Source organism: Lepisma saccharinum, chromosome 22 (genome assembly GCF_977018435.1).
Source record: "Lepisma saccharinum chromosome 22, izLepSacc3.1, whole genome shotgun sequence".
Taxonomy (NCBI): domain Eukaryota; kingdom Metazoa; phylum Arthropoda; class Insecta; order Zygentoma; family Lepismatidae; genus Lepisma; species Lepisma saccharinum.
Window position 1 is genome coordinate 13,078,239 of NC_139250.1, and position 22,289 is coordinate 13,100,527.

Sequence of the window (22,289 nt, forward strand, 5' to 3'; positions counted from 1 at the left end):
GCAATACGAGTTTGCAACGAGCCCCTCCAATGTTAACGATGTGGGGGCAGAACCCCCCCAAATAATTTTTCTTAAGAGAATCTAATGTATTATTTTGCTTCTATTGTAAAGTTTACTCTGAATTGTGCAACATGAACTTAACTTTAAAACATTTGAAATGTTATAGACCATCAACTTTGGGGGGCTGAGACAGCAAGACGCATGACTTATTACTATATACTAAGTATATAATTATGAGTATTGTTAAGATTTTTACTAAAAAGAGTTTCAAAAGACGATGTGCATGAACTAGGAGAGTGGATGGGACGTTCGGGCTACAAATGGCTCTCACATGACATTCAGAACGAGATCATTGATATATTTGAGAGATCTGTTTTGCGCTCCGTGGTAGCAGATATTAAAAGTCGGGAATGTTTTGCTATTATGGTTGACGAAACTTGTGACATATCCATCCGTGAACAATTGACATTCTGCATTCGAACTGTGAATGAAAATTTTGATATTTTTGAGGAATTCATGAGCTTTTACGAGATTCGGAAAACTGAGGCCAAAACTTAAAAAAGGGAGGGAGTGAGTCATTCATTAATTTATTTCAGTGATCAGAGCCCTTCCCCCACAATAATTTTGACAGAAATATGGGGAGGTTTATGAACTGTTCGTGAAGAATAAAGTTGTTCTCAAGAAGATTGGTTCTTCTGATAAATATATACTTCTGAGACTCCTCAACTTCAGCATAGAACATGGAAGATTGATCAGAAGGGAACAGAGACACGATGCATGTCATACTGAGATTATAATAATTAATACATATTGACAATGAGAGATCAAATTTCATTTATTGTTTTTATATGTCGTTTATGTGACCCATACTTCAATAAATAATAATTTTATAATTAGGCCTAACCGAATTTTCAAGGGGGGGGGGGGGGGTTAACTGACTTCCTCAGGATGACCCGTTTTGGGGTAAAAATATTATGTCCACTATGCTCAGAAGCGACACGACAAGCTGCACGTGTCAATTGTCGCTGGAACTGGGTCGTTTTCTCAGTACCTTACATCGTGTTGCCACAGTCTGTTGTTTGCGCATGCGCGGTGAATTATGGACTGACGGGACCCGCTTGTCGCTTCGGTGTGAAAGCTCCATTAGATGTGATTCAGAATATTTTATCACTTTTCGACCATATTTAGCATCTTTTACTTCTTCGAGGTAAGAAACAAGTACAGTCCAGCAGAATTAACTTGAGAGAAATGGCCGCTCGGTGAGTGATGCACGTGCGCTCGAATTGGCTAGAGCAGGGGACTTTCCGCTGTAACGGGCCAACGAAAACTCTACAAACTCTACTCTAGAGTTTCCGTTGGCCCGTTACAGCGGGAAATCCCCCACTCTAGACAATTCGAGCGCAGTTGCATCACTCACAGAGCGGTCATTTCTCTCAAGTTAATTCTGCTAGACTGTAGTTGACGAGGCCAAGTGTTTTAAGTTCGGAATTTGTATAGAGGTATGAACATTTCGCTGTACTTGCTTCAGTTCGTCATTCATCCTCATCGTCGCGAGGGGTGTAAGGGGTACCTTCCACGTAGGCGCCCAAAAGTCAACCTCACTTCCACGTAGTGCACCCTGGACTAAAGACTAACGAGGCTCTGGCGACTGGCACTATGGCCAGTATAATTTTGTGTGTGTTGTCCTGTTTTTTGTCCTTGTGTGTGCTGAGTGCCCGTTTAGAGCCTCAGCTTTTAATAGAAGTCAGAACATTTTAAGAGTTTTAGTGATGCAACGTTAGAGTTGTTATTTGTAATGGTAAGGGGCTGGTCCCCGTATAATGTGACGGGAGCAAAATAGCCTAAGTGCTGACGCTCCCAAAATTTTAAATTCAAATTCAAATTCTAGTCATCGTCGCGATTTACATAGAAAGATAGAAAAGCGACGTAACTTAAACACATAAATATAGCTATAAGTTTGACACGTCTGTTCCCCCCTTGACTTGTTAATTTCTTTTCTCGTTCTACAAATGTTTATTGTTTTTCGCAGTTGCAGAAATTAATCTCTGTAATTTAGCGTGTGATTCTTGTGTTATTTAATATTTATACCTATGACTGCTAATGCCACAGGATAGTGATTGACCTGTATGTATATTGCAAGACCTGTTGCCATGGTAATTATGGACTGTGTTTTGACTTTGAGTTTGAAAAAGAGTGGTTGTCAATCTGAATTCTAAGATGCTATGCTAGTATTTCTATGAAATAACTTAGTAAGAAGTAAAATATACTTCTTTTTCTTAGTGTAAAGTTGGCTTGGATGTTATTTGAACAACGACATTACCCATACCCTGAGAGGCATCAAGTGAATGATTCATGTGAACATTTTTTTTTGTGTTTGATTTAAATAATGTTCTTTGGCTAAAGGAACGTGTCAGGTTACATAGAACATACTCAGTGTATAGGTATTAGCTTGTGGTTTCTAATGTACGAATCGTAACCTCATTTTTCTTCTTTTTCTTCTGCAGGTGAGTCATCTCATCGATTCTACTGTGCTGTAATGCAGGTATGATTCAATAAATTATTACCATCAGTGATGTAGACAGATAGTTTGTAACGTGAAGGGTAAGAAGTGGAGAGAGGATGATTTTCTTTCTTAGTAATCACAACAATTTATCTTTTCTCGCATCCGATCTTTTTTTTTTATTATTATTATTATTTAGGAAATCCAGTCCAAATGTGGGGCTATATGTGTAACCCCCAGAAGTGAGCACCCCCCTTTGGTTACGCGACTGATGATATGATTACTATACTGCTGGCATCACCTTCATGGCTATTTCTGGCGCTTTCTGTCCCCCAATTGTCTTCGGGAGTGTGTGGCTCGATAATAAAAGCTGAAGGGGTAACATCGCTCTGCCGAAGCAACGTTGCCAAACGTGCTTTTGCTTTTGCCACTTTCATACCAACATGTGGGTGGTCCGGAAACTTCATTTCGTAGGATCACGTGTGCAGTACCATTAACCCCCCGTTGCTTATTTCTTTCTTATTTGTGACTGAGAGCTTTGTTTATGTGTAGATGCAGCGAATTTGTCAAAGTGCCAAACGCGTATTTCCAGATTTTGACCGTTTGTAATAATTAAAACGCTCGTGCATCTATTGGTCATCACTGGGAATCTTTTACAGCACACCGTCATGAATAAATCGTATAATTTTCTGTTTTTACTCACTAGGTATGCATTTGATGTTCTTGGAGAATCAACTGTATTGAGAGCGAAGCGATCAAGAACATTCACATATATTTCTTTGCAAAGTGACAATAAATTCACTGTGGTTCATCTTTTCTTGAGCTTGCTTGCAATATTTTAAGTATTTACATACTGATTATTACCAAAAATAATCAATAGATGGTGCGCTTAAACTATTCTCAGTGTAAGACAGTTAATGGATCAACTTTGGCAAATATGCAATTTGGTCCACTGGTGTTAATTTCTCTCCTTTACATTAGCAAGTGTGTATACAAACATTCTACTTTGAATAAGTCTTGTCGGAGACGCACACCAAGAAACTTACTTTCTAACAGGGAATAAGTTATGTTGATGCAATTTGTCTTTGATGCAAAAAGGATCTTAATTTCAAGGATTTATTTAGTGCGTAGTTAGAGATCGGTTAGTTAATTGAACTCTCCAGCCTAACTATTGCCTATTTTTGTGGGAGTAGGAAAAGGTTTATTATCCACTTGCCTTGACTCATCTCACCCAACAGGTCGGTAGGTAACCCGAGTTGATACCTTCCTGGAGATGAGGCTTGCTCGATAAATTAATTATTATCCATCTTAAATTTCAAAATTATATTGTTCCATATTGTATTAATCTGTTAAATTGAGGACTAAAAGTGGTAAACGCTGTAAGTGCCAAAAGCGTTGGGAAATCGCATCGTTCCGCACATTAGCCCGTAAGAACGTTCATACTAGTGACCTCTTTATACGCCCTTTGAACTACTTAGAGAGCTACCAGCCACTTTTCAGTTTACCATATTATAAAGCATGGCACATTTCACAGTTTAACGTGGAAAACGGTGTTTGAATTATTGTGGCACTTACAGCGTTTACCAATTTTAGTCTTCAACTATCAAGGAAGGATATTTAAATCAGATAAGTGGTAAAAATAGCATAGCACCACTGTAGCATATGACATATCTAGGATAAAGACTAGCGAGAACTACAGCAGCTTGGAGATAAATGCTAAAACCACCAAACCTGACGCCGAACCTACTCAAGTGTGCATCTAGTAGCATAAATAAGCATAAAAATAGGTTAGGCAGGTATAGTTTCTTTCATTTCTGCTATTTGATGCATACTTGAGTAGGTGAGGCATGTTAGGTTTGGTGCGTTTAGCATTTATCTCCAATTTACTGTACCTGTCGCTAGCTGCTCGTCGATACAAGGCACGTATTTAATATATTGACCGCTAGATGACACCGCTGTGGGAAACGCCTTTCCTTCTTGCCTCACTACCTCAGTTTTCCCGCCTCGAGATTTAGTGGATTTCTTTTAGCCTTACCTTCGATTTATTACACTATTATACTTGTAATTATGTGTTTCGTTTTACTTTCCTCTTGTTATAAACCATTTCCGATCAGATACTGCGGCCATTTTACCGTAAATTAGGTTCACAATTTACTCTCATATCAATGAAGAGAGCAATTTGATTTCGTTAAGATTAAAAAATGGGAAGTGGCAAGGCAGGCAGGTGCATAATGGAAAGATAAATAATTCGTACGAATAAAAATGGCTTTTCTTTTGCTACTTACCTCTAATTTTCTCTTGATAAAGGATTATTTCTTGGGAATTACAAGCACCTGCATGTCTAAGAAACTGGTAACTGTGAAGGAATTTCAGTTCCCTCTGTTGGTCAAAACTTGAACTAAAAGATGACTGTGCGAATTAGGCCTTTTGCTTTGGGGATGTCCACTCAGTGGCGTATTTCTGATTTCAGTTTAGGAGTTTTTTTGGGGGGTTGCAAATTTGTATTTTTGCTACCAGTCATTAAACTCAACAATTGCCTTGCGGTTGTAAGTACCTTTGAAATACTCTAGGTCATTGAATCTTACGATGACATTTAGACATAATTTAGTAACACTAACTATATAGCGTGTTTCAAAACGAATTGAACGATAAGAAATCGTTCCATGAGCGTTAAAACAGTATCGACGATTAAAATTGTATTGAAATACTTTCGACCACATCCTCGAGTTTTGTTTGGCACGGTCTGTGTAGTTCGAAGTTCTTCCGCCAGGTGGCAGAGTGACAAGTTGCAAGATGGCTGCCTCTGGTGCAGAGAAAGCATTTTGCGTCACAATTTCACGTTAGTCAGTCTGTTGTGAGTGTTCAACGTGAGTTTCGTACCAAATTTCGTAAAGAACCACCAGCAAAGAACTCCATTCGCAATTGGTATCAACAATTCAAGGCAACATGATGCAAGGGGAAATCATCTGGTAGATCTTCCACGTCTAAGGCAGATGTCGAGAGAGTTCGCGTCTACAGCGAGGGTCGAGAACTTCAAATGTCTCGAACAGTTGTTACAACATTTAACCAACATTCAACATTTTACGTTGGCCACCAAGATCACCGGACTTAACCCCCTGCGATTTTTTTTCTGTGGGGACATGTCAAAGACATTGTGTACAAACAAGAAGCGTATATTCTAGGTTAGCTAGGCTATCTGCGAAGGCTGAAGTCTAGAGAATAAAATACAGGAGAAAAATCGATCAGAAATTGTAAATAAAATTATTCATATCAGGTAAATGATGATGGTGATTCTGGAGTTGGCGACCTGATTTCTTGTGAGTTGGCAACCTGATTTCCTATGAGTTGGCAACCTGATTTCCTATGAGTTGGCAACCTGATTTTCTATGAGTTGGCAACCTGATTTCCTATGAGTGAACTGCAAGAGCGCATTACTGCTGCAGTGCAAACTGTTGATGAAAACGAGCTGAAACGGGTCTGGTAAGAATTGGACTACCGAACTGATGTATGCAGGGTAACAAAGGGGGGCTCGCATTGAGCATTTGTGAGTTACTGTATCACAATTTTTACCACTAAAACTTGGACATTTATAGTACTTATGTGCAAAATTTCAAGTAAATTGCACAATTAATAAAAAAAATTATAATCGTTCAAATCATTTTGAAACACGCATTCAATGAAAACCCAAACTTGTACACAAAAAGAGTTATCGAACTATTAACACAGAAAATTTGACAAAATTTTTGTTGCCAAGTTCAAACGTATGTCCACGTAACCCACCTACAAGTCTCTTGTGAACAATTTAATGCATGTAAAAATCATCACTATGCTATGAAAACTTACATGGAAAAACGCAGCCTCCTGTTGTCTCGGCTCGGCGAAGTCGGTGTCCTTCTTTAATCCTGCATACTTTTCGGCCGGAAAATCTTTCACGATTGTGCAATTAATGGGCATGAATGATTATTCAGTTGTGTTTCTTCATAGTTAAGATATGGTATCCTTTATGCTATCAATTCAATTTTCTTTGAGGTGGATATAAACATCCATGGCAGGAATAAAAATATTTTTATTTATTTTGTAAAGGGGGAAATCTGCGTCATTACTGTCGTTAATCTGCACACTGTGTGTATTCATATTAAAGTTAATTGCGATTAGAGTTTATTTTAAAACAAAATTTGAGAATAAAGAAGGGTGTATGAAGTCTCGTGTTTTCCAGTTTCGCCGAATCACCTTTTTGCTGATTGGCCCAGAGACGCATTATATCAGATTTCCCACCTCGGCGAAATTTTGAAGGGAAGGAATTTTCCCTCACCTGGGAAATTTCAGATGTGCGAAGCCAAAGTGCACCCTGCTCAATTCCTTGCAAACAAATAGAAAACTTAATCCTTAAAATAGAATTAAATACATGCAACAGGAATGAAATAAAATACACAACTTGAGGATTAGTGTTTATTGTCACAAAAAGTATTTATTTGAAAGAAAATAATATTTTTATATTGCTTCTTAATTTAGGGGTACAAATAATATTTTTCTGGACCATAATAATAATAATAATAATCTCATTCTACCACTTAATCCTTGTCATTGGCATATATATGATTACGGAGAAAAATATAAACTTTTAGCGTAAGAAGAACGGCAAAAAAATAATTTAGTATCTACAAACCTACTTTTAAAGATATACCCGTTAAATTTGCAATAAAAAGTAACAATTTCAAAAATACATGGAAATATTGAAAAATTACGACTGCAGATAAAACTAAATAAAATAAATATGCAAGTTAACATGAACCTAATTCTAAGTATGAATGATGTTTATATAGCAATAATAAAATGTGAATAATTATTTAAGTATTGCGATTATGGAAATATCACATGTTTGTCATACAGGAACTCAGAATTTCTAGTTTCCCATTATGGCAAATTGCTCTGTTAGAAAAAAAATATGATATCACAGAACCACCTCTGACAGAACGCACGCGAATAAATTATAATTTTTCACAAAAATATTAACACCACTAAACCTTGTTTCCATGATAACCAAAAACTCAATATGCTGACCAAGGCAGAATTTATTTAATTTTAAAACATAAAACTAAATGATTAGTTGTATGTTTTATATAAAATAAGTTCTGCATTGGTCAGCATATTGAGTTTTTGGTTACAAATATATTGTCTTGCTCTCAAGGAAAGGAATTTCAGTATAATTCTGGTTTCGAGAAAATGAAACTTTTATTTCTAATTCTCGTTCATGTGATTATAAAGTTGTATATTTTTCATGGATTGTGTTTGAATTTAATTCTTGCATATTAATAGTTTCATGTGCTGAATTCGAAGTTGTACATTTTCATGCTTTTGGTGGACAATATGGTTTGAATTGTAACACTGCCCTCTGTGAATATAAAATACCCTAAATAGAAGGAAGGGTATTCGTGAACCTCGTCGTCGCTTTTCTGTTATTTTTTGCTAATTGTGACGATTAGGTTGAGTGATGATATGATGAAATTGATGAGGGGCACTCATGCCCGGTCTGGGACTTGAACCAGGGAACTCCGGTGGCGAGATCCTGGGACGGCTTTAGGGCCGGGCCATGTAAATACTAACAGCAAATTTCGACGCCTCTTCTTTAAAGATTGCGACGTGATAACAGGTTAGAAAAATTTCAATAATGTCCCTGCTTAAAGGGGTTCACTCAGCCTATAATAAAATTGATGCCGGTGGAAGGGTTGGAGGCTGCTGGAACGTGTTGCTGACCACATCACCCTCCACAATGGCCGATATTGTGAATGTTTGGAGTCACTATGGACCTCAATGTTTCTGTGCGCAGTGGAAAATGCTTTCTTTAAATGATCATCCTCACGAGTTACGTGCTATTTTTTTCAGATTTCGTTATGATATCCTCCTTAAGGAGCATATTTTTGAAAATATGCTTTCAGAAGACATTTAGGAAAATGTTCATACTGTATAATATTATATTTTGCGAGTTTACGCGAGGACGTTCGGATGCACCCAAGCCTCAAGTTTCTCTCCACAAATAAGCCACTAGCCTGAAATATAAATCAGCACTACTTAAAAGAAAACATTCAAAGGAATGAAAGATAACCAAATCTGTTGTAGCAGGCAAGATCATAGAGCAAAGGATAAACAATATACAAAACAATTTTGAAGCAAGAATAGCATCTGGATTTAAGAAATACGAAAAATGGTTAGAACATTGTGATGAACATAAAAAATGAAAAGAAGAGACCAGTTCTGAGGTTAAACTGTTGTATTACAGTATGAATAGGCTACATATTAAATACACATACACATTAGCGTACTTATTCGAAGCAATGAAATGAATCGTGTCACCTGTAAAGCAAAGATTTTTTAGACGATCGCTTGAACAATTTCGAGAAGCTTGAGAACGCAGACCCTTGACAAAATACATAAATACAGGATATCTTAGACTTTCGAGAAAGACATATACTCCGAGAAGCCATTCACACTAGGAAAGTCCAGGTACCTGGCAAACCGTCGGGTGAGAATGAGAAAGGGATATATATATATATATATATATATATATAGTTTTCATACTCTCCAGAAAAACAGGTGCCAGCTAAGCTGGATGGTTTTACTATCAGAATCTCTAGCCAATAATCACACCACACAAATAAAAAACGTAAGGACTATAACCTAATCCAGGGGTTATCAAACTTTATCGTTTCATGGCGCCCTTAGTGTTTCAAGATTTTTCCACGGCGCCCAAATCAGAATGTATGCCTATCTAACACTTGCAACGCTGAGTTAGTGCGGTTACGTTGCTTGCCTTAAGTTAAAGAGTAAACACATGTTTCAAATTCAGAAATATTTTATGTGTAAAAAGTACTAAATGAGCACATATTCGGAATAAGTGTCATTTCAGTGACGTCCCTGCAAGCCAGCCACAACGGACACTTTAGAAACCACTGACCTAGTCCTTTTCGAGTAGGACTGAGGCTTTCTCTTGGCCGGCATCAACACCAGGCAAGCCCATCTACCTGGCGATAAGGACAAGGGTTAAGGTGATGGCAAAGGAGGGAAGGAGAAGTGCAGCGGATAGGATGGGTAGTTCAAGGAACCAACCGAATCCATAGCTAGTTTCTTAGCAAGTATAAATAAATTATATAAGACCATATACGAGATCTTCATTAAATACGAGCCTATCGTCCCAGAATGAACACTTGCAACAACTATTATTTTTCATTAGAACGAGTTATAGATACGAAGTTGCACTAAAGATTACGAATTCGTTACTCTGAAGATAAAGTGGAAAAACTAAGAAGAGAAAGGGTAGCCTACCTTAGCGCCATCTATGAATGACCGTACAACTTAATCAACCCATTGTTAGCGACTTCTTTTGTTAAAACTCCTTTTGCAAATAAGAAAAAAGTTCAGCCTAACCAAGAATACAGACAACATAAAAAACTGTCAGGATTCTACTCTCAGAAATTTGTTATCCTCTCAACCTGTTCCAAAACCTGTAAGTGCAGTTTCTTCTTTGGACAAAAATGGCGAAACGCTACCTTGTCCTTCCTTTAACTCGTTTCTACGTCGTTGGAATTGGCTTGGACGATAAATCTTCCATACTTTTTGCTCCTCTACAGTTCTGGGGTTCTTCATCTCTCTGTCTGCAAAAGAACAGAAAACGCAATTCTCACAATTAAGTTGCAATAGAATAAGATAAATCTATGTAAATTTAATTCTCATGCTATCTTGAAAAGGTATCATAGATTCGAGTAAGACGTTTTTTCATTGAAACCACACTTAATCTTTATCACTGCTTATCATTAGACCACTAATGAGACAGGACTGAGTTAACGTGCACCCTGATTTACCTGCCCTGTTCTCTGTTTTGAGGTTAAGTGTGACGTACGATCTAAGGTAGCCAGAACCTGATAATAAAAATATCACTCTTCAAATGTATTTCTACATTGATTACACTGGTCGACATGGGGTTGGATGACTCGCAGATGACTGTTGTCTCTGAATAATTTCAGCATGCTGATTCCAAAAATGAAATTTACCCATCACTAGTTCTTTCAAAAAACAGCAATATATTCACTGCCTTAATTTCAGAATAAAATGTGTAGTTCCATTACATCCCCGGTAGATGGCTTCTCTAGATGGTAAGATATTGATTTTCTGCAATACAAATATTATGTTGAAGTTCAGTGACGGTGGAGGGGTATATTGTTTCTTGGAGGTGGTGACATTAATTTTACCCCTAAATGCATATTGGAGGCACTACGGGCAGAATAGTTGAAGACCACCGTCTTGCCACTCTGACACTGGCGTACGCAGTGGGGAAGCTGATGGGGCTACAGACCCATCCGGAATTTTGAGGAAATCAAAATTTCAAAATGAAAGAAGTAGAAATCGGGAGTAACAAAAGTGGTAAATGTAAACTTAATTTAAAATTAACACTTTTGTCTTTGATAAACTCCTAACACGAAAGTTAGAAACGGTAATTGCAAAATATCTTATATTTTATCCCACCACTACCTATATAGCAGATATATAATATCCTTTTTTAAACTCCAGACCCTTCCGAAAAGAAATATTGTGTACGGTAGTACCCTCTGATATTGTAATTGTTGAACACAGCAACAAACCAACTTTGTTTCTTAATCAGGACTAGTATTACGACTGGGATAGGCTGGTATTTAAATGTAGAGGTCCAGGGTCAACATAATATTTTCAGGATAATACAGTGTAGCTTGTGCTGTGTCGTCCATATGATTGTCCCTTCATTCGTCTCATATTGTCATTCCATCATCATGATTAGCCAAACGTGGCAGAAAAGCGACTTTCAGTAAACTAAATCGAAGCTAACTGACATCAAGTTTACATTTTCAACACAGAGATGTCACTAGTTTGTAATTATTTAAATAATGACTATTGTTTAGAACTCAGGAGCGTATATTCGAGGCTACCTAGGCTATCTGCAAAGCCTGAAGCCTAGAGAGTAAAATACTGAAGAGAAATATCTTAGAAACTGTGTGAATTAAGCTGACTTGAAAAAAAAGACAATGGCGATTCTGATGTTGGTAACCCGAACCTGAATTCTCAGGAGTTGGCAACCTGAATTCTTAGGACTTGGCAACCTGAATTCTTAGAAGTTGGCAACCTGAATTCTTAGGACTTGGCAACCTGAATTCTTAGAAGTTGGCAACCTGAATTCTTAAGAGTTGGCAAACCGGAATTCTTAGGATTTGGCAACCTGAATTCTTTGGAGTTGGCAACCTGAATTCTTAAGAGTTGGCAACCTGAATTCTTAGGACTTGGCAACCTGAATTCTTAGAAGTTGGCAACCTGAATTCTTAGGAGTTGGCAACCTGAATTCTTAGGAGTTGGCAACCTGAATTCTTAAGAGTTGGCAACCTGAATTCTTAGGATTTGGCAACCTGAATTCTTAGAAGTTGGCAACCTGAATTCTTAGAAGTTGGCAACCTGATTTCTTAGAAGTTGGCAACCTGAATTCTTTGGAGTTGGCAACCTGAATTCTTAAGAGTTAGCAACCTGAATTCTTAGGACTTGGCAACCTGAATTCTTAGAAGTTGGCAACCTGAATTCTTAGAAGTTGACAACCTCAATTTTTAGGAGTTGGCAACCTGAATTTTTATAAGTTTGCAAACTGACTACCGTTGGGATGGCAACGTGGCTTCCTTTAAGACGTCAAGTCTAGTCTTCTCCCTTCCTCCATAGCCTAGGACCAGGTGTCATAGTAAGATAGCCCAGATCTTACACTCAAGGTAGGCAACACGCCTTACAGGGAAGCGTTTATGTTTCCATTTTTATTGCCGGTCACTGTACATAAACGTTAAATTCAGAGTAAAATTAGAATTTTGTATAATAATATGAAATTTGCATATCTCGTATATGACCACTCCGCACTCTTTTCCCGAGAAGCGCTCCAAAATGAATTGAAATTATACGAGATCGTGCCAGATGGCACTGCTAATTGCAATCGTATTAATAGATATTTTTAAAACATAAATCTTTCACAGAATAATTACATTTTATTTGATTTAATAAGGGAAATATTAATAGTGCATAAATACCTTCTCGCAATTTACGAGAAATTTAAAACATAGTTTATGGTTTTCAGTATTTCAATTAACTTGTCAATATATGAATAATTAATTGTTATATTATTAATGCCAATATAATTATGTTACGTCGTTCGAAATAGAAATTGTGGAGCATTTTGTTACAGGCATGGTGCAACTGAATTGTGGATATTACTATGGATTAGTATAGTTTATTAAGGAAATAATCGTTAAACACTGGAGTAATGCACTAAACATTGCACCAGTGCTTCTCAACCATTTTCAGACCGCGACCCTATAAATACTTTTCTAAACGTCGATGCCCCAGTCCCAATTTTACCCGTTTATACCTTTATAATTTTTAAACTTTACACATTAATTTATACGTACTCAATATTAATAAATATATAATGGCATAATCATAGTAGTTCGATTATATCTAGGCTTGTTGATAAATTAATTATGTTTAAATTAGTTCTGAGCTGTACTATTAGTGATCTGATTTTAATGGATAAAACTTGTTTCTGGAGAACGCCTCGCGAGATGCATGACGTTACCCGCCGCCATCTTGAAACACGACGCCATGTTGAATTTCTCTGCCTCGATTGCTTCAAAGCTCTATATCTCGAGAACCAGTGACCTGATTTCAAGTATTTTTAGTTTGAAGTGCAGCTAAGAGAGCCTAGATTTCTATAAAAGTATTACCTTTAATTAAATATTAACGATTCATATATTTATTCTTGGTTTTCTAAATCTGAAAGATAATATTATAAATAACAATAAAATTGCAGGGGAAATCACGTTCCGAGTATTATATCAGCATTAATTTGACTCTTTGAGAAATCATTCATCTTCTTTTGTCTTGTGTGTATACAGAAATGTAAACTATTGTTTTACGTGAATAATGCAGTATGTTTATTTATTTTCTCACCCATCATTAATCGCCGCTAAAAGTAACAGTTTCTTAGAAACAGTAACCGGTTACTTTTAATGGAAGCGAACCGTACAGTTATGGGTCGCTAAAATTATGGAAATAAAAATTTTAATCTTCCTACATAAAATTCATAAACGCAAATTATTACTACGATGGCGTAGTGGTAACGTCGTCGCCTTGTAATCTAGGGTTCCCGGGTTCGATAGCCGGTGGAGGCACATATAGTGGTTCGGATTCCACTTTAAAGTGTAGGTCCAGTATTTAAATATCATTTTTAAAATAAAATATATAGATATAATTAAATTGTAAGTTCTCTTAACTCAGGAGCGTATATTCTAGGCTAGCTAGGATATCTGTGAAGCCTGAAGTCTAGAGAATAAAATACAGGAGGAAAATCGCTCAGAAATTCTAAATTAAATTATTCATATCAGTGAAATGATTGTGATTCAGGAGTTGGCAACCTGATTTCTTGTGAGTTGGCAACCTGATTTCCTATGAGTTGGCAACCTGATTTCTTGTGAGTTGGCAACCTGATTTCTTGTGAGTTGGCAACCTGATTTCCTGTGAGTTGGCAACCCGATTTCCTATGAGTTGGCAACCTGATTTCCTATGAGTTGGCAACCTGATTTCTTAGGAGTTGGTAAACGTATTTCTATTCATAGCCTACGACCACGTGACATAGTGATATAGCCCAGTATACGCCACTGTCTTAACTATTATAAGAATTGCTCGGTTTTGTACTCATTCTCATCGTCGCGATTAGACAGAAAAGCGACGCGAAATTACAAGAATCTAATCGAACAATGATTTTGTACGTTCTATCATCATCTCAGAGATGGGGCAGTTACCCCCTCCGCCACCCCCTCCCCCCCAAATCCAAGGCTTCCTTTTAATCGCATCTGCTGAATGGTACATTAGAGAAACCCTCGAGCCTGTTCTGGCCGTCTTAAGAAAGCACAGCGTTACAAGCTCCTCAAAACTTCACACCAAGGTCATCTTCTTTTCGTTAAGGGTTCATCGTATTCTCTCCGCTGATTTTCCAACAAGGCGAAGGTTGCGTTAAAGTCTTAAAGGAGACGAGAGGCTCGACTAGATATAAATGATAATTAACTTTCGCGAGATCTTTTCCCTTTTTTTCTTAAAAATGAAAGCTAATGGGAGAAAGAGTTGAGTTAAATTACCTCGCAATGCGAAGCAGATTCACAGGAAGCCATTAGAAATTTGGTACAGAAGTTGCACATCTTTTGTCTTGATGCACACGAGCCCTGGAGACAATGCACAATGTTTCTTCTTCTTCTTCTTGTTATTAATATAGTGCTGCAACCAGCAATTAACTGTGTCTGCAGTGTTACGTAACGCATCTTCTTGCAAGCCACACTAATTCTCTCCGAGTAGCAACGTCATTTTACTGATAATGGTTAATTATCATTAGGGTTCGGGTAGTTATGCACTAAAAAACGCAAAATATGCACTTAAATATGCACTTCAAAAATCCGTTTAATTTATAAATGCTGTATATTACAAACTATGAAAAATTACATGCCAGGCAATGAATATGCATTATTCTGAATGCTCATTCGCTACACAGATGTTCCAATTAATATGGTTCTGCGTTAAATGAAACACAATACACTACAGATCAAGATCATGATTGCATTTGATAACAACATGATGTCTGAAATCTTCAAACTTGAAACTCCTTCTGTTTTCAGCTAGAATAGTCTTTTATTCAGGAAACACACGTTCCACTTCGCAAGATACAAGTGGACTGTATTTTAGGGAAACAAAGTCAGACACATCAAGTTCCAGATCATCCACACGTTGTCCATTTGTATGCAGAATTTTGCAAACCTTCACCATTGTTGCATACCCACTGTTCTTTTTCAATACTGCATCCAATTTCTGTACATACACAGGATCTTCAACCTGGGCGAGGGTCTCTTTAACGTCTCCTATAATTTTGATGCTTGTTTGAAGTTGTTGAAAGAAGAAAGACAGAGAAAAGATAAAGAAAAGAAGAGAATCGAGAAGAAAAATAAATACAGTATATACTCGGTGTTGGTTGTGGGTACAAAAATATGCACAACATCAACTTATTTTCATACAAATATGCACCTGCATATGAAATATGCATTTTTAGTTAAAAATCCTTAAATATGCGCATAATTATCCGAACCCAAATTATCATTATCAGGGGCGTGCCGAGGATAAACAATTCGGATTGGGTTTTGACAGAATCACAATTTTTTTCACCGTCGACATAAAGTTTTGTATGGCAGCGTCAAGCAATGGATGAAACTTGAATAGTGCAGGTGTTCCCAAACTTTCCTTTCACGGCGCCTTTAGTGTTTCAAGATTTTTCCCCAGCGCCCGAGTCAGAATGTAGGCCTATCTAACAATTGCAATGCTCAATTTAAAATGCAGAAACATTTTGTGTGTAAAAAGCACTAAATAAGCACATATTTGGAACAATAATATCATTGCTTGAATATGTTGGAACATTTCGCAGTGCCTCTGTAAGTCAGTCACAGTGCCCGGTGTCGCCGCGGTGCCCACTTTGGGAAACACTTCATAGTGAAAATAATAATAATAATTCTTATTATTTTTTTTATAAAATAATAACTATTATAAACTATTAAACCTATTTTAATTGCAATTTTTTTATATTATTATTATATTCTTGGGGAGACTTTTCTAACTCGATCCACCGAATGAGTGAATATCCAGCAGAACCAGTGGCGGCGGTTCCAAAACGGGGGGGGCCGAAGACAGTATATTTAAATTTGTAGATAAGGTTTAGCAAAGTGCAGGGACAAAAGCGGCGAAAAAAAAGGGCAACTGCCCCCCCCCCCGCCTGAGCAGAACTGTTTTTCTGTTATTTACTTTTTACATTTTATACAGTTAGTGTACCGAAATACAGAGTTATTTTATTTACTTATTAACTTTAAACACGTGGTTTAAAAAGAGAAAAAGTTTAAAAGTTACGAGGGAATTTTAGGCTGTGTTTGTTTAAATCCCTCTCCTATATCCTTTGGAAATTTGAAAATTGTGAAACCATTTATTCTTTGGTTTAAATCGCAGAAAATGAGATAATGTACTGGTTCCTTTAACGCAGTTTTGTACTTCGATAATCTGTTCGAATATGAACTAACTGAACATCATTTCGGTTATTAACAATAACAACGCTTCTATTTTTTTTTAAAAAAAAACCTGATTCGAACGATGCTCATTTCCAGAGGGGTCGAGGTCCTGTTCGAACCCTCCCCCCAAAACCTATGACAGACGGTATTGTATAGTTTGAACTAGAAATGAATGGATAAGACCAGAAGTGGAATGACTAAATTACAGAACAAGCGATTTATTTAAGAAATAATGGTTATTCTAGAAAACGGATGACTAATGGCTATCACATACTTAACTGTAATTACTTAAATGTAATTCTAATTGTTCAGATTTTTAAAAATATATTGTCGATGCTGAAAAAAACTGCAATTTATAATCATTATCTATCATCATACAAAATAAAATTTTGAAATTTGAATTTCAAAGTTTATAAACATGAAGGATTGAGTGTGTGTCTGTGATTAATGTTGTTACCGGTTGCCGACACCCTGTTTGCGATTCATTCTAGCCACAGCACGGAGATGCGAACACATACATGTTCCTGCGCTTCAAAAAAGGTTGCGAACCGTTTTTTTTTGTAAATGAACCCGAGACCCCTTCCAATTTGATGTAGGTCTAAATTTAATTATTCAGTGATTAAAATGTATATTCATTTTAGACATAACTGTTATTTATAATTATTGTTTTATAGAAATATTCAGATTTAAATTTTAAAAAAAGGTTGCGTCCGTTTTTGTAAATTTACAGAGAAGACTGTGGAGGCACAAGTGTTTCGGATCCCACTTTAAACTGTAGCTCCAGTCCCGATTAGCCTTACTGTGCATAAAGTGGACTTAAAACACCAAATCAATCAATCATGTTAAATTTTAACGGTAGAATATTGAAAAGTTTACGTCTGTTTTTAACAGCGTAGTGAACGTACGTAATCAGACTTACTAAAAGACAACTAGAGATACAAGAATAAAGTCTTTGTTTAGTAAAAATAAGAAATTAATACAGGCAATTGACAGAATTATTGCATTTTTGTAAACTTTTTAACTCCCAAAACGAAGGACAATGATATCTATCTATTCCTCGTTCGCTCCCAGTGTCTATTGTTATTATTAAATACACGCACAGTATCGTTTGCAAGATTTTATTTAGGGCAACTTGGCAGGGCACCATATTTCGGGATCCCTCTTTGAGATCTACATGATTTTTCGTCTATTTTTGAGTCCCACTGTGAACGTCAAAATTACACAACGAAATTGGCTTACACATTTCTGACAGATGTTACACATTTTTGCATTTGTGCTGCCACCTGGAGTGCTGGAAAGGAACTAATTCACACACTTCAGGAAAATTTCCCACTTTTTGGGGGACTTTCAATAATTAGGTTAAAATTATACCAGTGCATGATTTCATCATTTTCTGCTGTATTTTGAATTTTTTTTAGCTCCGGGGACCCAAGAATGTTTCCCAGAGCCGATTTGTTTCCCCGGTTTTAGGGAGAGTGGGGTAATTGTGAACACGGGGTATTCGGAAACACACAAGTATGAAGCTTCCTTCAAGTTTCGATAAGGCTTGATTGATCTTCCGTGTACTACTGGATATTAGGGGTGTGTGGGATCACGACTTCGGGAAATGACTTCCCGACATTTCGGGATGCTGGACAGTCGGGAAATTCAAAATGGTAATTTTAAAAGTGTTAAATTCTCGGTTTTCTGCATTGTAGATTTCTAGAACTTCTCGGAAATTGTTGGTTTTTATTCCAGACATGCCAAAACAATTACTTAAGGTGAAAATGACGTGTAGAATTCGAGACTTCGTCGGGAAATTGCGAATTTTTCCAGTCCCGAACGTTGGGAATTATAAAATTTCCCGTCCTCATCAAAAAATTCCTATCCCGCACACACCGACTGAATATACTTATCATGTATTGCCATTACTGTAGAAGTCGTTCAGCAGTGAAACAATTTTTTTGTGTTTGCTTGCGATTCGTTAAAAGTAGAATGTACTCAGTAATGTGCGTCTACGTGTAAACAACGACAGTCTACATTATACACGTAGATGACGTAATCTATGTAAACAACATGGCGAAAGGTGATAACTTAACAAAGGACGCCGTGGAATTAAAAGAAAATTATACGCGTATCAGTTGCTGATGTGTGTAAAGAACTCTTCATACTCTTTCTTCCAAATTCGAACAATTTCTCACCTAGGAAGAAACCTAATATAGGAAATATTCTAGTGTTTTATGGGCAAAAGACCACTTTTGCCTCACGACTGCCATCTGTTGTTGTTTTTTGCATACTATTTATCTTCTTCCATAGTTGATAGTAGAAGAGAAGATAAATTTTGTTGTAAATAGGGCTCTTTTCATTTCGTTAGGAACCAATATACTTGAAAATGTCACTTTCCCTTCATGAAACCCTTGAAAATTAATTTTAATGCACTTTAGATTGTCTACGTAGTCTATGTAAACTACAACCCAATGATATCTACGCGTACATTACGTGTAGACAACGCATGTAGACGTAAACTTATAGTCTAAGGCACATCTGTACTATATAAATATTGTTAACCCATATAATACTAATAAAACACTACCAAATATAGTAAATATAATTTCGGAAGTAGGTTGGTGTCATTTGCTTTAATTACAATCTAGAATTCACATATGAATTAAAAAGTAGGAAGTCAGAGGAGTGTTTTGCATTGGATACGGAAGTTTGTTAACTTCAGTATTGGTGGATGAAATAAATGGCGAATATTGGGCAATGTCGAACGGTCGTAATCCTCGAGTTCGTTGAATGAAAGTTCTCCCTCAATTTTTGTATTAAAATTATACAATAATTATACAGCATGTTTATTGATTGACATTAACGATGATTGCAAATACATTGAGATATATAAACTGTGTTTGAATTGTCTGAACTGTTAGTTTTACGTTTCATTGCCCATGGCTTTTTATTATATTTCATATCATCTTTAAGGTTACAACACTGTTATTTAAATGGTATATAGGTTTTCTTGGTTGTTAAGAAGTAACCAAACTTCATACATACATATTTTTTATGTAATATCAAACGTGTTCAACATCACCCACATTGCCACATTTCATATAATGTTATAGGCCTATTCCTAAACCAGTATTCAAAGTAACATTGTCTCTGAGCAATAAAATTATTCATCACAAAATACTGCATAACTGAAGCATAATTTGAAGCATTTTAGCTGTTTACAAGTAACCAAAAACTCGGATCTCCCTAAAGTGTTCAACATTATCCCACTCTCCCTTAAAGATACGTATTCGAAAGCAATTCTCCAAATCGGCGAATCTCTCAACGTGTACAGACACACATGTAAATATATACATACATTCTACATATGTGTGTTTATATATATATATTCTTGTTTTCGAACCTACTTCTTTTGCACATGCGAACTTGTAATGAATATGCTAATTTCTTCATTGCTTATTCTACTTCTTTGCTCCTTTTTGCGTGCGAGGGAGTGTTTCTTTGCTTCCTTTCCTTTCTGAGGCAACTTTGTATTAAGACTTGCAAATGCTTCACGTTCCTGCCCAGCCTTGTCAAGAACTGGACTTGGAGGCACGAAATATAACATGCTGTTCCGAGGTCAGTTTACGAAAGGAGAATCCTATAGGTAGAAAAGAATGCGTCAGAATTATGGAAAGGTAAATGTGTATTTGTGTTGCTCGTTATTTTATGTCGCAAGTAATTGCTCTTGTGAATAGTGAGACTTTCGGTTTCGCCATCGAACTGTCTGGGTTCGAGCCCCCGACCCGGACATAAGTGTGATTTACGAGTGCCCCTTCATTACGAATGGTCACTCATCCTTATCATTGCGATTAGGACAAAGTGGTAGAGAAGCGACACCAAATAACAAAAATAAAATGAAAATAATATTTACTTATTGACATTAATAAGTTAATTAATTTTTTTTAAATGATAATTTTGAAAAGAATTGATGTAGAAATTGTCTTTGCTTAGCTCAGTGTATTTGTGATTAAAACTCTAGAAGCTTTTGGTGGGAAACTTACGTGACAATTCAGAGTTGGAAAATTAGAGAAATAAATTCCTTGTGTCTCTATTACAAAAATAAAAGCAAATTAAATCTTACACGAAATTAGGAATAAATTCAGTGCGTATGCATTTAGAAAGTCACAAAAATGTATATTAATCATAACTTCAAGGATATATAATTTCTCTTTTGTGTGATAGCGAATTTCAAATGAAGCAAATTACTGTTCAAATAAACAAGTGAAGTTGTTCGAGAGAAACATTGAAAAATAGGCAAACTTATAAATGAATTAATGAAGTAGTTGTTCGAGAGAAACATTGAAAAATAGGCAAACTTATAAGTGAATTAATGAAGTTGTTCGAGAGAAACATTGAAAAATAGGCAAATTTATAAATGAATTAATGAAGTTGTTCGAGAGAAACATTGAAAAATAGGCAAACTTATAAACGAATTAATGAAGTTGTTGGAGAGAAACATTGAAAAATAGGCAAACTTATAAACAAATTAATGAAGTTGTCGAGAAACATTGAAAAATAGGCACTTATAAATAAATTAATGAAGTTGTTCGAGAGAAACATGAAAAATAGGCAAACTTATAAATGAATTAATGAAGTTGTCGAAAGAAACATTGAAAAATATGCAAACTTATAAATAAATTAATGAAGTTCTTCGAGAGAAACATTGAAAAATAGGCAAACTTATAAACAAATTAATGAAGTTGTTTGAGAGAAATATTGAAAAATAGGCAAACTTATAAATGAATTAATGAAGTTGTCGAGAGAAACATTGAAAAATAGGCAAACTTATAAATGAATTAATGAAGTTGTTCGAGAGAAACATTGAAAAATAAGCAAACTTATAAATGAATTAATGAAGTTGTTCGAGAGAAACACTGAAAAATAGGCACACTTATAAATAAATTAATGAAGTTTTTCGAGAGAGAATTTAAAAACAACTAAATTAATCAATCAATAAATAAAGGTACATAAATTTAAGTAGAAAGAAAACATTTCCAATATGCTAAAGATATGTTGTGCTAAACTATATAAAAATAGACAGTATTTTAAATAATGAGATGGTTGAAGGAAAATATTCAGAAGTGACAAATAAATGAATCAGGTTGTTCCTCAGGTTGATATTGTTAAATAAACAATGGATAATATTGTGTATTCATTTCATACACACGCAGATTACACTAAGGTGTGGAGTCGATTTTAAATTATATGCACCGCAGAATCTAACATTATTCATTTAACACCAACATGGCACTGAACATTTTAGAACGATCTCCATATATAAAAGACAAAATACAATCTATTAGTATAAACATATTTCCGTTTTCAAAGGTCTTATAAACTGTACGTTCCAATAAGACATTAGAAAATGCGTAAACTGATAAATAAAATAAGACCAGTATTGAACAGACAAACCAATAAAACTATTCTATAGATTTCTGTGAACATGACCAAAAGAATTTTCAGTGAATTCTAGAATGTTCCCGAAACTGTGGAAAATTTTCATAAAGAGTGTTTAAAAAGTATGTGAATTACTTCCCATCAAGCACTCCAGGCGGCAGCACAAATGCAAAAGTGTATAGGCCTATCTGCCAGAAGTGGGTAAGTCCAGCTCATTGTGA

The 22,289-nt window shown here is 36.0% G+C and overlaps 1 long non-coding RNA gene across 1 annotated transcript in view; it reads left to right on the forward strand.

The window, feature by feature from the left end:
- The window catches only part of LOC146005023 (uncharacterized), a 213,005-nt gene that overhangs the window by 4,463 nt on the left and 186,253 nt on the right, over positions 1-22,289 (forward strand). The window contains exon 2 of the long non-coding RNA XR_014443980.1: positions 2,505-2,542. This is a non-coding gene — a long non-coding RNA (uncharacterized LOC146005023). The remainder of the gene's footprint in view (positions 1-2,504; positions 2,543-22,289) is intronic.